The following is an 18,912-nucleotide window of genomic DNA, read 5'->3' on the forward strand; positions in this document are numbered from 1 at the left end:
CATGATGTACTCTGCATATAAGTTAAATAAGCAGGGTGACAATATACAGCCTTGACATACTCCTTTCCCTATTTGGAACCAGTCTGTTGTTCTGTGTCCAGTTCTAACTGTTACTTCCTGACCTGCATATAGGTTTCTCAAGAGGCAGGTCAGGTGGTCTGGTATTCCCATCTCTTTCAGAATTTTCCACAGTTTCTTGTGAATCACACAGTCAAAGGCTTTGGCATAGTTAATGAAGCAGAAATAGATGTTTTTCTGGAACTCTCTTCCTTTCTCAATGATCAAGCAGATGTTGGCAACTTGATCTTGGTTCTTCTGCCTTTTCTAAAACCATCTTGAACATCTGGAAGTTCATAGTTCACATATTGTTGAAGCCTGGCTTGGAGAATTTTGAGCATTACACTACTAGCATGTGAAATGAGAGCAATTGTGCGGTAGTTTGAGCATTCTTTGGCATTGCTTTTCCTTGGGATTGGAATGAAAACTGACCTTTTCCAGTCCTGTGGCCACTGCTGAGTTTTCCAAATTTGCTGGCATATTGAGTGCAGCACTTTCATAGCATCATCTTTCAGGATTTGAAGTAGCTCAACTGGAATTCCATCACCTCCACTAACTTTGTTCGTAGTGATGCTTCTTAAGGCCCACTTGACTTCACAATCAGGATGTCTGGCTCTTGGTGAGTGTGAGTGATCACGTTATCGTGATTATCTGGGTGGTAAAGATTTTTTGTGTAGTTCTTCTGTGTATTCTTGTCACCTCTTCTTAATATCTTCTGCTTCTGTTAGGTCCATACCATTTCTGTCCTTTATTGTGCCCATCTTTGCATGAAATGTTCCCTTGGTATCTCTAATTTTCTTGAAGAGATCTCTAGTCTTTCCTATTCTGTTGTTTTCTTCTATTTCTTTTCACTAATCGCTGAGGAAGGCTTTTTTAGTTCTCCTTGCTATTCTTTGGAACTCTTCTTTGAAATGAGTATAATTTTGCTTTTCGCTTCTCTTCTTTTCACAGCTAGTTGTAAGGCCTCCTCAGACAGCCATTTTGATTTTTTGCACTTTTATTTTCTTGAGGATGGTCTTGATTTCTGTCTCCTGTACAATGTCAGGAACCTCTCTCTTTAGTTCATCAGGCACTCTATCAGATCTAGTCCTTTAAATCTATTTCTCACTTGAGTAGACATGTTCTAGAATTTATACAGCAAACAGAGAAGGCACAGTGAGTGACAGACAGATTGTCAGGGGGGCAGTAGGGATAGTGGAAAGAAGTGGGCTTGCATAAAGGCTTGTAAATAGAACCTCAGACACACTCTAAGGCACACTATGGCTATCTTGAGATGTTAGTATTTTGGCTCAGTGTTAGTTTGTAAATGGTTTGTAAATAAAAAGTATGAATATTCACAATCAATTTACATTTTATTTTCAGTCTTTAAGTTTATTTTCTAAGATAGAAACCCAAATGGTTTAAAGGATAATCCTCTAAGATGTGTTATGAAAAATTAAAGTTCTCCATCCTCCTTCCTTTCCATTTCTTCTTCTCTAGAGGCAGCCACTTTTGTTTCTTTTACCTGGTTCTTTTCTCTTAGTTCAAATGCTTTTTTCATTTTAGACATTATCTACATTTTTGACAATTTGTCTACATTTTAGACAATTCCCACCACATGAGAAGTTAAAAGATTTAACTTCTGCCACCTCGTATGTACCCTCATGTCACCCTCTATTCCCATCTTCCCAATGCTATCATTTTGATTAGATTAACATTCAGTATTTCCACTCTAGTGACTATATAAATTCAACTCAGGTTTGAGTCATGGACTAGAGGTAAACTGGCTCTATGAAAAGAAAAAAAAAAATTCTGACTTATATGATTTTTGATTTCCATAGGTGGCGCTAGTGGTAAAGAACCTGCCTGTCAGTTCAGGAGACACAAGAGACCTTGGTTCAATCGCTGGGTCAGGACGATTCCCTGGAGGAAGAAATTGCAACCCACTCCACTATTCTTGCCTGGAGAATCCCATGGACAGAGGAGCCTGGCGGGCTACAGTGCATGGGGTCACAAAGGGTCAGACACGACAAGCAACTCAGCATGCAAAAAGCATGCACGTATAAATACTCCCACTTTGACCAGTTTCAAATTACTGACCTGAGGTCACTTAATGAAAATTTGAAGAGATGGGCATATTTAATTATAAGGAGCTCTTTTCCTTTGGGTTAGCAATTGCCTTGTCTGTATTTGTTTGCGTGTTACATTTTCCGTGTATTTATATGTTACGAATTAGCAGACTCCCTTACGCATGTAACTTCCTTCTTATTAGGTACAGATATATCAGATATTCTACTGATTCTATGCTTTTGAAAAAGCCTTCTCTAGCACCTTCTATTCCAGTCACATTCTATAATGCAAAACGTTATCCTGGCACCTCTTTCCACTATCACCACAAGATTCTCTTTCCCATTTAGTGTGTGTGTGAGCTTAGTCATGTCCCACTCTTTGCAATCCCATGGACTGTAGCCTGCCAGACTCCTCTGTCCTTGGGATTTTCCATTTTGATGCATGAAGCAGGGTGCTCTGGGACAACTCAGAGGGATTGCGTGGGGAGGGGAGTGGGGAGGGAGTTGGGAGAGGGGTTCAGAATGGTGGGACATATGTACACCCATTGCTGATTCATGTCGATGTATGGGAAAAACCACCACAACATTGTAAATCAATTAGTCTCCAATTAAAATTAATTAATTAATTTAAAAAAAGAGTACTGGAGTGGGTTGCCATTGACTTCTCCAGGGGATCTTCCCAAACCAGGGAAAAGACCCCTGTCTCCTGCATTGCAGTCTTTAGCACTAAGCCACCTGGGAAGCCCCTTTCCCATCTTGGATTCCCTATTTCTTGACCTCATATGTTACAAACTAAATGTTTGTGTCTCCCCAAAATTCATGTGTTGACATTGTAAATCTCAAAATTATGGTATTGGGAGACATGGCCTCAGGTGCGTGATTAGGTCACAAGAGTAGAACCTTCATGAACAGGATTAGTCTCCTTATAAATGAGACCACAGAGAGCCCCTTACCCCTTGCACCACAGGAATATACAATGAAAGGACAGCCATCTGCAAACAAAGTGAACTTTCAGCAGAACTAACTCCCAGCACTTTGGTCTTAGACTTTGCAGCCACCAGAACTGGGAGAAATGTTTATTGTTAAATCACTCAGTTTATGGTACTTTGTTACAGCAGCCTGAGCTAAGACACCAAGCCTTTCTCTTTACTGGTTAACTATTTCATTTTGGTGAAGCACATCCTCCTGAATCCTCTGAAGAAATTTTTTAGACTCTGTATACCCAAAAGGGTCTTTATTCTCCCATCACACTTTAATGATAGTAAGAATGACTGTGCATCTTCAGTTTGTAAGTAATTCCCTACAGAATGCTGATGGTTTTCCTTCATTTTGTTTTAGATTTCAATGTGCGTGTTGAGAAGCCCCTAGGATTCTGATTCCAGATCCTTTGCAGGCAACCTGCTTTTCCTTTGCTGAAAACTCTAAGAACTCTGTCCAAAATGCTTATGTTCTTAAAATTAGAATGCATTAAAGCATCACTCTAGTAGTATTAGCTTCATTTGTATTCCAGAATGGCCTTATGAATAAGAAGAAAGATGATGGACTACACCATATTCTATAGGCAAGGTGACAGTCTATATATGAATGTGACCATAAGAATATAACATATATGAATATGTGTGTTAAAGTGGAAAAAATAAAGATGTCTCCTAAAAGGGACTGATCAAGAGCTTTCATTAATTTTATATTGCATGTATGTGTGTTTATGTGTTTGTATTGGTGGAAGAGATTAAAGAAGGGAATAAGCACAATAATTTGGAATGGAAAAAGGAAAAATGACTTTTCTGTGTGGTCTTGAGGAACAGGTAGCTTAAAAACGCTGTTTCTGAATTTCTATTACTAAGAGGAAGAGAAAGATAAGTAAAATTAATTGTAAAGTTACCTCACAGATTGTATAGGTATTTTTTTTTTAATGATTAAGGAAAAAAAGAAGAGTACTATTTTTGCCACATGAGAAAGTTCTATGAAACTCAAATTTCAGGGTCCATAAATGCAGTTTCATTAGTACACAGCTGGACTCACTCATTTACATATTGTCTGGGGCTGCTTTTGCATTACAACAGAGTTAAGTGTTGTGGCAGAGGCAGTGTAGCCTTCAAAGCCCTATCTGGCTTTTCACAGGAAAAGCATGCTGACCTCTTGCACAGACCATCTAATTTACTTAACTCAACATTTAAAATTCATAGGATTTTTAACTGTATGCGTGAAGGGGGTAAAAGTGGGAGAATGAGCTGAGATAAAGAAGATGCAAATATGATGAGTAATTAATTAATTGTCCAGTGTGGATTTAGGCAGGAAAGTGATGAGAGACAGCAAGAAAGATAGGTCGTGGCCGTGCCATGTCATCAGAGAACGCCAGTTTGAGGAGTCTGCCGTTCATCTGGAAGGAAACTGGGAAACTATGGAGGATTTTGAGCAGAGGCGGGGAGTAGCATGAGCAGGATCTATTTTAGGAGATTAATTTGGCTAGGCAATGCGGAATTAATACACAGAGTACTGCTACCAGGTAAGGAAATTATTTATAGAATTATTTTAATAAGCTATAAAGAGGCATGAATGCATGTGAAGGCACAGTCTAACGTGTAAATATATCATTGAAACAATTTCTACAGTTCTGAAAAATCAGAAAGTCATCTCTACGTTTATGAATGTGAATTATTTATGTCTGTAAAAAAAAATTCAAGTATATCTTACAACCGAAGTTTTGGTCTGCTCTGTTTCAGTACGCTCAGCTACAATTTTATAAAATGTGCTTTCCATGTAACAAACAACCCAAGAAACTAATTGAGTCATACACTAGTTGCTGAATTAAGCTGGAACATGGTAACTGATTATCTGATTATTTCTTAATGTATTACTTATAAGCTTAAGGCTCAAAACACGGCAATGGAAGACATACAGGATTGTCTGTTATTTCAAAGACATAATATGAAGTGCTCATCATAATCTGGTTAAAAATCCTAAATAGCAAGAATGTTGGTCTCCTAGACGGAGTAATTCTAATTAACCTTATAAAAATAAGATTTGTACAGTATGTGGAAAATTAAGGATATAAACAACCATTAAAAGAAGAGCCTAATCGTATTATAATAATTATGTTCAACTGACACAATAGGCAATAGTCACATAGCAGTACCATATTTTAAATGCCATCATAAATAATATAAAATTACAATTTTATATTGTTATTATTCAACATAACATTTTAAATCATTATTTTAAACATCCAAATAAGTTGCTCTATTAACATAGTGATTTAAACACATACTCTGCAGTCACTTATTTTTGTAAAGAGTAGGCTAGACATTAAGTTAAATTATATTGGAAAATGAGCCAACAAAGTAAAAATAAGTTAACATTTATAGTAGGAGTTTATATATACCAGTATGTCTTAAGATTGGGGTACTAACATAAAAAGAAAAAAAGGAGATTTGGTTCAGTATTGTTTAGAAGAGTTTCCTTTTTTTCCCCACGTTGTTTATGGTTAATAGCTGGCCATTCTAGTGACAAAAGTAAGCATCATGGTTTAAAACTTGGACTCCAGTGACATAAAAACTGAATTTCCAATTGTATGATTTTGGCAAATTTCTTGACCACTTCAAGCCTCAGATTCCTCATCTGTCATAATGTTAATATCTGCCCTGAGCTCAAAGATTTGTTGTTACATATGCTTATGAACTTAGCACTTGCCGTTGTAAGAATACTAAACATTAAATAAATGATAGCTATTGTTTTTGTTATAATTATTACTTCCTATCTTAAGTTTTTTCTTTGATTGCATGTTGGCATGTTAGAAAGATTGAAGAGAGAGAATTGAAAATAAAGAGTAACAATATAATTATTATTTCCAATCCCCTTCCCATTCATCTATTCCAGCTTTGAAGTGAACTGAAGTTGCTCAGTCATGTCCAACTCTTTGCGACCCCATGGACTGTAGCCTACTAGGCTCCTCAGTCCACGGAATTTTCCAGGCAAGAGTACTGGAGTGGGTTGCCATTTCCTTCTCCAGGGGATCTTCCCAACCCAGGGATCGAACCCAGGTTTCCCACACTGCAGGCAGACGCTTTACCGTCTGAGCCACCATTCCAGCTTTAGTTTAGGAGAAATGTTAACAAGTAGTCAATTATTATTGTGGTCTGTGGCCTTTAATGGATACTTAAAGACATGTTATGGACTGTTATTGGGACACCAAACCAGAAGTTCCTCAGAAGGTCTGTCTAGGGACTACCTCTGAATTCCCGTTGGAATCCCTGGACTTTGAATCTCCCGCCTTCCTGATTACTAGAAACCCTTGTGAGTGTGACATTGTCAGAAATATCTGACTTGCATATTTCTTTGAGCCATCCTTGAAATTTGCTGCTATATTTAGTGATCTATTTACAAGCTTAAGAAGCTATGTTTGCTGAGACACATGTCCATAAATATGTAATAGATGGAGAAATAATTGTGGACACCTGAAAGAAAATTTTGACAACACTAGCCCTATTTTTCTTGTTCTGGAAAATTGCTTTACACAAATGGTGTTTCCTAGAAAATTTCATTAATCAATACACACTATTCCCTTACGGCAAAGATGGTGTTTTTATTTTGTATTATTGTATTGTGATAATAATTCTCATGTATATATTTAAAATTTCAAATAAACTAGTGGTTGGTAGGAAATTTCTTGGTCATATAAAAGATGTGCAGAAGAAATGAGCATATGACCAGTTAAAATGAATGCCCTAGTTGTTAAGTATTTGTTTAGTGATCATAAAACCACCCCAACTCTTCTGTGATAATTTGATTTGCTTTAAATAATATGTTTCCCTGACTAATAAGCAAGAATGCATCATTAAACTAGTGTGTGAACCTAGTGAGCCACTTGTCCATATCCCACTGTGGCCTTGTTTCTCTGCTCTGATTTCAAGTATGGTAGAAATTGCCATAAGCTGATAAAAAATACATTTCTTTAAAAAAAAAAAAGCTACCTGGTTCCCCAAGTCAAGTTATAATGCTAGAGACAGAAGTAAAGAGAAAACAAAGTGGAGTTTTTGTTTTTTAAAAAATAAACACTGAAATCATAAACTGATCAAAGAACAGAATGCTGAACTCCATGACAACTTGGAGAGTATATCCAAAATGCATATACAAAATGAAAGGCTGAATCAGGAAATGACTTTAATCAATACAGGTGCCTTATCAAATAAGGAATAACAGTTTAGTCAAGGTCAAACTTCAGTTGATTGTGGCTTCAGTATATGCACAGCATGGTTAAAATTCTTTGTGGATATGTGATTCAGCGGAAAAAAATGTCCAGTGCTTACAAATTGAAACAATAAGAGATGAAGTCAATAGTCTACAAAATTAATCTTTATCACAAGTAAAAACTGGTTTATAAACCTTAAGGAGCTTTTTTTTTTCCCCACAAACATGAAATTAATAGGAGAAGCAGTGTCAACTGACTACAGTAGCTACAGAAGGATTTTTCTTGAGAGTGGAAAAGTCACAGAGGAGAAAGTTTAGAGTGAGGAAAATGTCTTGAAAGTAAATGAAACTGGCCTGTCATAGAAGAAAATGGCTTCAGGAAGATTCCTATCCAAGAATGAGAAGTATGAGTCTAGAAGCCCTGGGCAGACTAACATGTATTTGATAGCAACCCAGCAGGCTTTAAGATTAAGTTGTATTTATTCTACCATAAAACCTCCAGGACATCGAGGTGATCGAGGTGCAAGAAAACACTTATTTAACTATATATACTCAATCAAATAAAAATCTAGAAGCAGGGCAAGACTGGCTGTACTGTTTCTAATAATGTTGGTGCTTTAGTGGTATTCATAAATTTGCAATGTTTAAAAGTCTCAGCCCATAGCCTTTGAAAATGTAAAAGGTCTGCTGTATTTACCTTCAAATATACTTCTCATGTTGTTAAAAAAAAAAAAAGGCTCTTTTTCAAATGGTGCATAGCTTATACTTAATTTCATTCTTAACCTGTAAATGTATTTAAGTCTGTTTGTTACTCCTATTTGAACTAGATATATTAAACATAATTCATTGAAGTTGATATGCATTAAGTTCAGGTCAGATTGAAATTTAATTAGGAAATGTACAACACTTTCACTGATTCCATGACCTAACCAAGTGGCAACATGTAAAAATGTATTTTCAAGAACAAATTTTGAAAACTACTTATATTTATTTTCTTAAAGGCATTCACAGAGATATTCGAGGTGGCTATAATTTCCACCCTGATCTCCACGCAAATTGTTATTAATTACTAGAATGTAATGGCATAAGAATAAGCATGTGATATCAAGATTGATAGTCTTAGGAAGTGAGATCTATAGACTCAGTTGAATAATGAGCATTTATTCTATAAAGTGTGCTGCTAATGTTTCATATTAATAAAAAGGAAACATATGGAGTGTGTTATATGTCCTGGGAACTCTGAATAAATATTTTTTATACAGATTTCAAAAAGTTGCATTTTCTCATAAAGTTCATTAATTAACAAGGATCCAACTTATTCCATTGCCTCAGAGTGACAGACCACAAAGTGTGTATATAGTGGTAAATACATTGACTTACTTTTTTTCTAAAATATGTTAAAATGACATATATCATCTAAAGTTGATCTCTGGAGGAATGACTCTTTGAAACATTCTCTGTAACTCCATTACTTGATATGACATTTCTTCAGAACTTACTGGGCATTATTGAAATATTATACTACCCTGGCAATCATAACTGAATTTTATCTTTTTTGCTTTCTTTTCTGTGGTTCTGTTTGTTGGTATAGACAGAAGGACTCTAATTTCCAGCTAACAGATTTGTTTTTGTGAGTCTAGCATCATTAGGAAAGTATTGATTTCACCTGCTGACTAAATAGGACATTCAAGATAAAACTATGTTCACCTTTCAAAACAGTTCTTTGCCTCTGGAAAGCTATCCAAATGATTGTTTCAGTGTGTGTGGATATTCTTTGATAGCTTTTAATATGTTTCATTCTTATATCCTATGATTCTAGCAATAATGTTTCCCTTTTGATATTTTAAGATGCTGTTATTCAGGTGTATCTGCATCTTTCAGTCCATGTCTAGGATGAGAGTTCCACGAGCAGGGGGACTTTGTTCCACTTATTGTCACAACTCTAGGGCCTATCTGCCTGACACATAGAAGGCATTCAAGTAAATGATAATTGTTTGAGAGTATATGATCTTTACAGATGTAGAGTATTGGCCAAACTGCAACATCCTTTATTAACAACTAAGAGAATTCTGGATTAGCGCTTTCGTGTGCTCTTAAAATAATATCAAGAGGTAAACTCTGGGTTCTACTTTCATCATTGTTCTGAAGTAGTTTTTACCTTGGAGCATGTTAGTTACTCAGTTGTGTCTGACTCTTTGTGACCCCATGGACCGTAGCCCATGAGGCTCCTTTGTCTATGGGATTCTCCAGTCAGGAATACTGGAATAGGTTGCCATTCCCTACTCCAGGGGATCTTTCCCACCCAGGGACTGAACCCAGGTCTCCCACATTGCAGGCAGTTTCTTTACCATCTGAACCATAGTGACAAATTAATAGCCAAATTCTTTGGAATAAATTTGGTCCTCACTTTAATTGCATTCATTTCACCTATGGAAGTCTAGGTCATCTCTTCCATCTTAAAACTCTCTCCATCCTTTTCCCCCAATAGGTGCAATTTCTATATGCTCATTCTTTTCTTTTTTTCCTCTCTTATTATAAACTATTTAAAGCACCTTATTTAAAGCATCCTTTTCCCCCCATATAGGTGTAATTTCTATATGCTCATTCTTTTCTTTTTCTCCTCTCTTATTATAAACTTTATTTAAAGCACCTTATTAAGTCCCATATTTTCAACTGTCATCTCTATGATCACAATTCTTTAATTTATATTTCAAGTCATCTTCTCTTTCTTAAGATACAAACCCATACTTTTATGCCCATATTCTACAGGTACCTCAAACTGAATAATTTTGAAATAAACTAATTCAAACTAATTCTCTTTCTCTCCAAACATATTCTCACTCCTTTATTCCTGTTTTAGTTGTTTGCAAATGAGTTGAGTGTTGAATAAAACTGTTTTGGTATGTTAGGCTGATGACAGACAGAGACTGCACCTGATATTCATTATGGTGCCCAGAAAGCAAATATGATGAAAAGATGTTTATCTTTCCCAGTGAATATAAGTTTTTATTCCGTTATTAAACTGAAAATTTTGTACTCTTTTCTATGCTTTAGTGTATTAGGATATCTGGAGTAAGAGACAGAGTGGCATTGTTCATAGAATCTCACCTCTGAACACAAGCTTAGTAAAAGGGAGTAAATATAATGGCAAACAGTTCACTAGCAACACTCAAACAACAGAAACGGCATATATGAGAAATCTATCTTTAAGAACTGGCACCCAAATATTAAAGAGGGGGAATGAGTGAGTCAAGATAAACTAGTTTATGTCTGAGTAATCCCAAATTTTTTTTAAATATTCATTACTCACAGTCTGTTGCAAATCGGGTGATTCTCTAAGGGAGCTCTTCTCTATGCATTGGTTTAGCATTCAATTAACTGCTTCAGTCCTGTGAACCTACCTATCAACACATGCTCTCTCATTTGCAGGGCAGGAATAGAGACTGAAGACTTAGAGAACGGACTTGGGGACACAGCAGGAGAAGGAGAGTGGGGCAAACTGAGAGAGTAGCTTTGACATATATGCACTACCGTGTGTCAAATAGAGCTAATGGGAGGCTGTTGTATAACACAGGGAACTCAGTTCAGTGCTCTGTGACAATGTAGAGGGGTGGGATGGTAGGGTAGGAGGGAGCCTCAAGAGGGATATATTTATACTTTCAGCTGATTCACGCTTGTACAGTAAAAACCAACACAACATTGTAAAGCAATTATTCTTCAATTAAATTTTTAGAAGAGAATATTTCATTCCTTCTTCTTTCTTTAAAATCTTGTTCCAATTGACAATATAATGCTAAGAATATAGATAAATCAAAAACAGTCAAGCTATATAAAAAATATAATAACATATTTTCTCAACTGTTTTAGCAGGGGAAAAGGAATGGGATAATTGAGTGCTAATCACTAAATAGTTCCACCTAGAAATGGCACACATTACTCTGCTAAAATTTTATTGGTCAAATTAAGGCATATGGCCCTATCTAACTACAAAGTAATGGGAAACACACCCTAGCCATGGGCTCAGAGATAGAGAAGAGCTGGATATAGCAAACAGTAGTAGTAAAATGTGTCACAATAAATTTCCATCAAAAAAAGCACAATTCAATCCTACTTATACTTCTCCAGAAGCATTAAAAGAGAACGCAGCATTTGGTGGGGAGAAAGGAGAAAGGAAAATACTGAGTTCAGTAAAAGCTCCATCTAGAATGGATGCCTCGTTTTCTACCATGCTGAATTAATAAATGAGGAAAAATTATAAGCTCTCACCATTGTGTTTTCCCTAGCTGAAAGGCAGATGAATAAATAAGGAATGATTATGATCAAGAGTTATCAGAATGACAAATGAAAAAATAAATATTATAAGAATTGCAGAAGAACATGATAGTCTAGAGAGAAAAAGCAGACAAAGCACGGCAGATGATGTATTACCTACAGAGCAGGAAGTTTCCTGGTCAAAATCCATATACATACTGTTTCTGCTCTCTATCCGGAAGAGGATTGGGAGAGTATTCTGGTGAAAATTAGTATTATAGAAAGAAGGAAAACAGCTTATCAGAATTTGTTCCAGCAAGATACTAAATAGCAATAATACAGGTACATGAAACTGTCCTCAATGGGGGTTGGAGGTGGGGGTTGTGGTGGGGGTTGGAGGAGAGTTATTTTACCTACTTTCAGTATTAGCTTTGTCAAACTGTTGGAATCTGATTATCAGAAAGTAACAGATGGACCTAGAATTAAGGGAAATATTTATGGTAATAAATTTTATACAGTTATAAAATTAAAAAGAAAAAAAATTGAAAATGAAAAAGAAAAATTCCTGTAAAAACACTGCTTACCCAAATAGAAATAGGAAATTAGCCTTATATTTTCTGAAAAAATTATATACATTAAAATACTTATTTTAATGCAAATAATTTCTTCAAAACATATAGGAAATTGGATCTATATACAAAACAGAAACAGACTCACAGACATAGAAAACAAACTTATGCTTATCAAAAGGGAGAGAGAGGGAGGGGGGACAAACTAGAAGTATGAGAGTAACAAATACAAACTACTATACCTAAAATGGATAAGCAACAAGGATTTACTATATAGCACAGGTAATTATATTAAATATCTTACAAAGACCTACAATGGAATATAATCTATAAGAAAAACTGAATCACTATGCTATACACCAAAATTAATGCAAATTTGTAAATTTGCAAATAAACTATATTAAAATAGTTACCATAGCAAAAAAAGGGGGGGGGGAGGAAAAGAAAGAAAGAAAATAATTAAATGATAAAAAAAAAATAGAAGAGAAAGTTCTCAGCATGGTAACAGTAATATACAAGAAAATATGGCTAGCATCATAATAATTACAAAATATTTTATATATCCCCATAAAATTGAAAATAGTTCAAAAGTAGGAAAGAAATGAGTAGAATAGTTTTTATTTTCAGATTATATTATCATTGGTGTAAAAAAATCAAATTATATTTCTGTAGATGAGCTGAAAACAATTGAAAAATCTAATAAATAAATCAGTTTGTAATAATGTCAAAATATAAAAGAGGAATACATCCTAAAAAATATTCAGAACATTCCACATTAAAAATGGCAAAATATTACTGATGGAATTTGAAGACCATTGAATGATGGTGTGCACTATGTGTACTATGGTTTTGGATAGGCAGATCAATACTGTTAATATATTTATTCAATAGTGTTGTACCAGCGTCTGCACTTTGCTGGAGCAGCTGTGAAGAGATACCCCATATCCAAGGTAAGAGAAACCCAAATAAGATGGTAGGCTCTGAGAGAGGGCATCAGAGGGCAGACAGACTGAAACCACAATCACAGACAACTAGCCAATCTGATCACATGGACCACAACCTTGCCTAACTCAATGAAACTAAGCCATGCCCTGTGGAGGCACCCAAGACGGATGGGTCATGGTGGAGAGATCTAACAGAATGTGGTCCACTGGAGAAGGGAATGGCAAACCACTACAATATTCTTGCCTTGAGAATCCCATGAACAGTAAGAAAAGGCAAAAAGATAAGACACTGAAAGATGAACTTCCCAGGTTATTAGGTCCCCAATATGCTACTGGAGATCAGTGGAGAAATAACATGAGAAAAAATGAAAGCATGGAGCCAAAGCAAAAACAGCACCCAGTTGTGGATGCGACTGGTGATAGAAGCAAGGTTCGATGCTGTAAAGAGCAATATTGCATAGGAACCTGGAATGTCAGGTCCATGAATCAAGGCAAATTGGAAGTGGTCAAACAGGAGATGGCAAGAGTGAACATTGACATTCTAGGAATCAGTGAACTAAGATGACTGGAACGGGTGAATTTAACTCAGATGACCATTATATCTACTACTGCAGGCAGGAATTCCTTATAAGAAATGGAGTAGCCATCATAATCAACAAAAGAGACCAAAATGCAGTTCTTGGATGCAATCTCAAAAATGAAAGAATGATCTCTGTTCATTTCCAAGGCAAATCATTCAATAGCACTGCAATCCAAGACTATGCCCCAACCAGTAACACTGAAGAAGCTGAAGCTGAACAGTTCTATGAAGACCTACAAGACCTTTTAGAACTAACACCCAAAAAAGATGTTCTTTTCATTATAGGGGACTGGAATGCAAAAGTAGGAAGTCAAGAAACACCTTAAGTAACAGGCAAATTTGGCCTTGGAGTACAGAATGAAGCAGGGCAAAGGCTAATAGAGTTCTGCCAAGAGAACGCACTGGTCATAGCAAACACCCTCTTCCAACAACACAAGAGAAGACTCTACATATGGACATCACCAGATGGTCCACACTGAAATCAGATTGATTATATTCTTTGCAGCCAAAGATGGAGAAGCTCTATACAGCCAGCAAAAACAAGACTGGGAGGTGACTGTGGCTCAGATCATGAACTTGTTATTGCCAAATTCAGACTGAAATTGAAGAAAGGGGAGAAAACCCCTAGACCATTCAGGTATGACCTAAATCAAATCCCTCATGGCTACACAGTGGAAGTGAGAAATAGATTTAAAGGACTAGATCTGATAGATAGAGTGCCTGATGAACTATGGAAGGAGGTTCATGACATTGTACAGGAGACAGGAATCAAGACCATCCCCAAGAAAAAGAAATGCAAAAGAGCAAAATGGCTGTCTGAAGAAGGCTTACAAATAGCTGTGAAACGAAGGGAAGCAAAAAGCAAAGGAGAAAAGGAAAGGTATAACCATCTGAATGCAGAGTTCGAAAGACTAGCAATGAGAGATAAGAAAGCCTTCCTCAGCAATCAATGCAAAGAAATAGAGGAAAACAACAGAATGAGATAGACTAGAGATCTCTTCAAGAAAATGAGAGATACCAACATTTCATGCAAACATGGGCTCAATAAAGGACAGAAATGGCAAGAATACACAGAAGAACTGTACAAAAAAGATCTTCACCACCCACATAATCATGATGGTGTGACCACTCATCTAGAGCCAGACATCCTGGAATGTGAAGTCAAGTGGGTTTAAGAAGCATCACAATGAACAAAGTTAGTGGAAGTGATGGAAATCCAGTTGAGCTGTTTCAAATCCTGAAAGGTGGTGCTGTGAAAGTGCTGCACTCAATATGCCAGCAAATTTGGAAAACTCAGCAGTGGCCACAGGACTGGAAAAGGTCAATTTTCATTCCAATCCCAAAGAAAGGCAAAGCCAAAGAATGCTCAAACTACTACACAATTGCACTCATCTCACATGCTAGTAAAGAAATGCTCAAAACTCTCCAAGCCAGGCTTCAGCAGTACATGAACCATGAACTTCCAGATGTTCAAATTGGTTTTAGAAAAGGCAGAGGAACCAGATATCAAATTGCCAACATCCACTGGATCATTGAGAAAGCAAGAGAGTTGCAGAAAAACATCTGCTTCTGCTTTATTGACTATGCCAAAGCCTTTGACTATGTGGATCACAATAAACTGTGGAAAATTCTGAAAGAAATGGGCATACCAGACCATCTAAACTGCCTCTTGAGAAACCTGTATACAGGTCAGGAAGCACCAGTTAGAACTGGACATGGAACAATTGTCACACTGCTTGTTTAACTTATATGCAGAGTACATCATGAGAAACACTACGCTGGAGGAAGCACAGCTGAAATCAAGATTGCTGGGATAAATATCAATAACCTCAGATATGCAGATGACACTACCCTTATGGCAGAAAGTGAAGAGGAACTAAAGAACCTCTTGATGAAAGTGAAGGAGAAGAGTGAAAATGTTGGCTTAAAGCTCAACATTCAGAAAACGAAGATCATGGCATCTGGTCCCATCACTTCATGGCAAATACATGGGGAAATAGTGGAAACAGTGGCTGACTTTATTTTGGGGGGCTCTAAAACCACTGCAGATGGTGATAGCAGCCATGAAATTAAAAGACGCTTACTCCTTGGAAGGAAAGTTATGGGCAACCTAGACAGCATATTAAAAAGCAGAGACATTACTTTGTCAACAAAGGTCCATCTAGTCAAGGCTATGGTTTTTGCAGTGGTCATGTATAGATGTGAGAGTTGGACTGTAAAGACAGCTGAGCACCAAAGAGTTGATGCTTTTGACCTGTGGTGTTGGAGAAGACTCTTGAGAGTCCCTTGGACTGCAAGGAGATCCAATCAGCCCATCCTAAAGGAGTTCAGTCCTGGGTGTTCATTGGTAGGACTGATGTTGAAGCTGAAACTCCAATACTTTGGCTACCTGATGTGAAGAGCTGACTCATTTGAAATGACCCTGATGCTAGGAAAGATTGAAGGCGAGAGGAGAAGGAGACAACAGAGGATGAGAAGGTTGGATGGCATCACCGACTCAATGGACATGGGTTTGGGTGGACTCCAGGATTTGGTGATGGACAGGGAGGCCTAGCATGCTGTGGTTCATGAGCTTGCAAAGAATCAGAAACGACTGAGCAATTGAAATGACTGACTGACTTATTGTACCAGTGTTAATTTCTGGTTTTGATCATTCCAGAATGGTGATAAAAGATGTTAGTATTAGGAGAAACTATAAAAAATGTATGAGAATCTTTCATGCTTTTGTGACCTATAGCTTTAGAAGTAGTTTAAAATAAAAGGGTTTTAAATGTCAATGATCTCAAATTGATCTGTAGATTCAGTGGAGACTAATTGTAATCCCAGTAAAATTGTTTGTAGGAATTAATAAGCTGATTCTAAATTTTACATGAAGTACAAAGGACTTATAATAGCCAAAGCAATCCTGGAAAAAAGGAGAGCTGAGGCTTTACACCTTTTGATTTTCAAGGCTTACTGTAAAACAACAATAACCAAGATAGCATACCACTCATAATGTTAGACAAAGAGACAAATGGAGCAGCAGAGAGAGCTCAGAAATAGGTCCACAGTTTTAGTTATTTGCTTTTTTGATAAAGGCTATAAATCCAAAACAGAAGAAATACAGCTGACCCTTAAACAATGCAAAGGTTAATCCACACATGACTTACAGATAACCCTCCATATCCAATGTTGATACACATGTGTGGATTCAACCAACTACAGATCCTGCAGCAATGTAGTATTTATTACTGAAAAATATCTATGTATAAGTGGAGTGAGTCAGTGCAGTTCCAACTCATGCTATACAACCTTAATTTTTAGCAAATGGTGCTGAAATAATTGACTACTGATCCTAAAACAACAACAATCCAAACCCCTACCTTACAATACATAAAATTAATTTGAGATGGACAAAGATCTAAGCATAAAAGCTAAAACCATAAAGCTTTTAAAGCAAAATGTCAGAGGAGATCTTCATGACTGAGAGGTAGGTATAGATTTTTTAGGTAGCAAAAAGTCAGAATCTTAAAATAATTGATGAGGCTGGGCACATTCAGGATGGCTATAAAATAAATAATTGATAATTTAAACTTTACCAAACTTAAAAAAAATCCTTATTAAAAGACAGTATTGATAAAATCAACAATCCACAGATGATGAGAAAACAATCACAAAATATATATCTGACAAGCAATATTACATAGGAAAAGAGCTTCTACAAGACAAGAGAGACAAACAAGCCAATGATAAGTGGGCAAAACATTTGAGCATTTATACAAATTCAGCAATCAGCACTTCAAAAGATGCTGTACTTCATTACTGACCAAGGAACTGCAAACTATACCTTGGGAAAATACCAATACACACCCACAAAAATGGCTAAAATTGACAACCCCAAATATGGTGAGGATATAGAAAAATTGAAACTCTTATATGAATAACAAGGCCAACAATTATTTTGGGGAAAAAATCTGGCAGTTTCTCAAAATTTAAACTGACACATTCCTAATGACCAATACTTCAACTCCCAGACATTTACTCTAGAGAAATGAAAACAATAACAGAAATCTTTTATAAGAATACTCATAGCAGCCTTATTCATAATAGTCAAAAATTGCAAAGAACTTAGGTTGTTCATCAATAGGAGAATAAGTGAAAAAAATTTTCAGGCAGTGAAATATTCCTCAAGCAGCCAAAAAGAGCAACAATAGTGACATATACATAAGGTGGATGAATCTCAAAAAATTATGCTGAGTCAAGGAAAACTTACATACATGAGCATATCTTGAGTGAGACCAACTATATGAAATTCCAGGACTGAAAAACTACTCCAGAAAGGAAAAAAAGTTAGAACAGTGGTTTTCTCTGTGAGTTTAAGAGCAGGAATTGGAAAGGCACATGAGGGACTTCTTAGAGAGATGGTAATATTATAATTTTGATAACAATTTAGGTTACATGCATATATGTGTTCTCAGTTGCTGAGTTGTGTCCAACTCTCTGCAACCCCATGGACTGTAACCCGCCAGGCTCCTCTGTCCATGGAATTTCCCAGGCAAGAATATTGAAGTGGGTTGCCATTTCCTCCTCCAGGGGATCTTCTCAACTCAAGGATCGAATCTTCAACTCTTGTGGCTACGGCATTGGCAGGTGGATTCTTTATCACTAGCGCCCCTTGGAAAGCCCTTAGGTTACATAGATATATTCATTTATCAAAATTAAGAATATTCATACTTAAGATTTATGCATTCTGTTGCATGTAACAAAAAGGTAAACAATTATTGTTGCTGAGTCACTCAGTTGCTGACTTTGTGACCCCATGGACTGCAGCATGAAAGGCTTCCCTGTCCTTCACCATCTCCTGGAGCTTGCTCAAACTCATGTCCAATGGAGTCAATAACATATCCATTGAGTCAGTGATGCCATCCAACCATCTTGTACTCTGTAGTCCCCTTCTCCTTCTGCCTTCAAACTTTCCCAGCATCAGGGTCTTTTTTAATGAGTTGACTCTTTGCGTCAGGAAGCCAAAGTATTGGAGCTTCAGCTTTAGCATCAGTCCTTCCAATGAATATTCAGGGTTGATTTCTTTTAGGATTGACTGGTTTGATTTCCTTGGGTCTTTTAATTTCATGGCTGCAGTCACTGTCCACAGTGATTTTGGAGCCCAAGAAAATAAAGTCTGTCACTTGTCACTGTTTGCCATGAAGTGATGGGACCAGATGCCATGATTTTAGTATTTTGAACGTTGAGTTTTAAGGCATCTTTTCCACTCTACTCTTTCACTTTCATCAAGAGGC

The sequence above is a fragment of the Capricornis sumatraensis genome, chromosome 3, assembly GCF_032405125.1.
Source record: "Capricornis sumatraensis isolate serow.1 chromosome 3, serow.2, whole genome shotgun sequence".
In the NCBI taxonomy this organism is placed as follows: domain Eukaryota; kingdom Metazoa; phylum Chordata; class Mammalia; order Artiodactyla; family Bovidae; genus Capricornis; species Capricornis sumatraensis.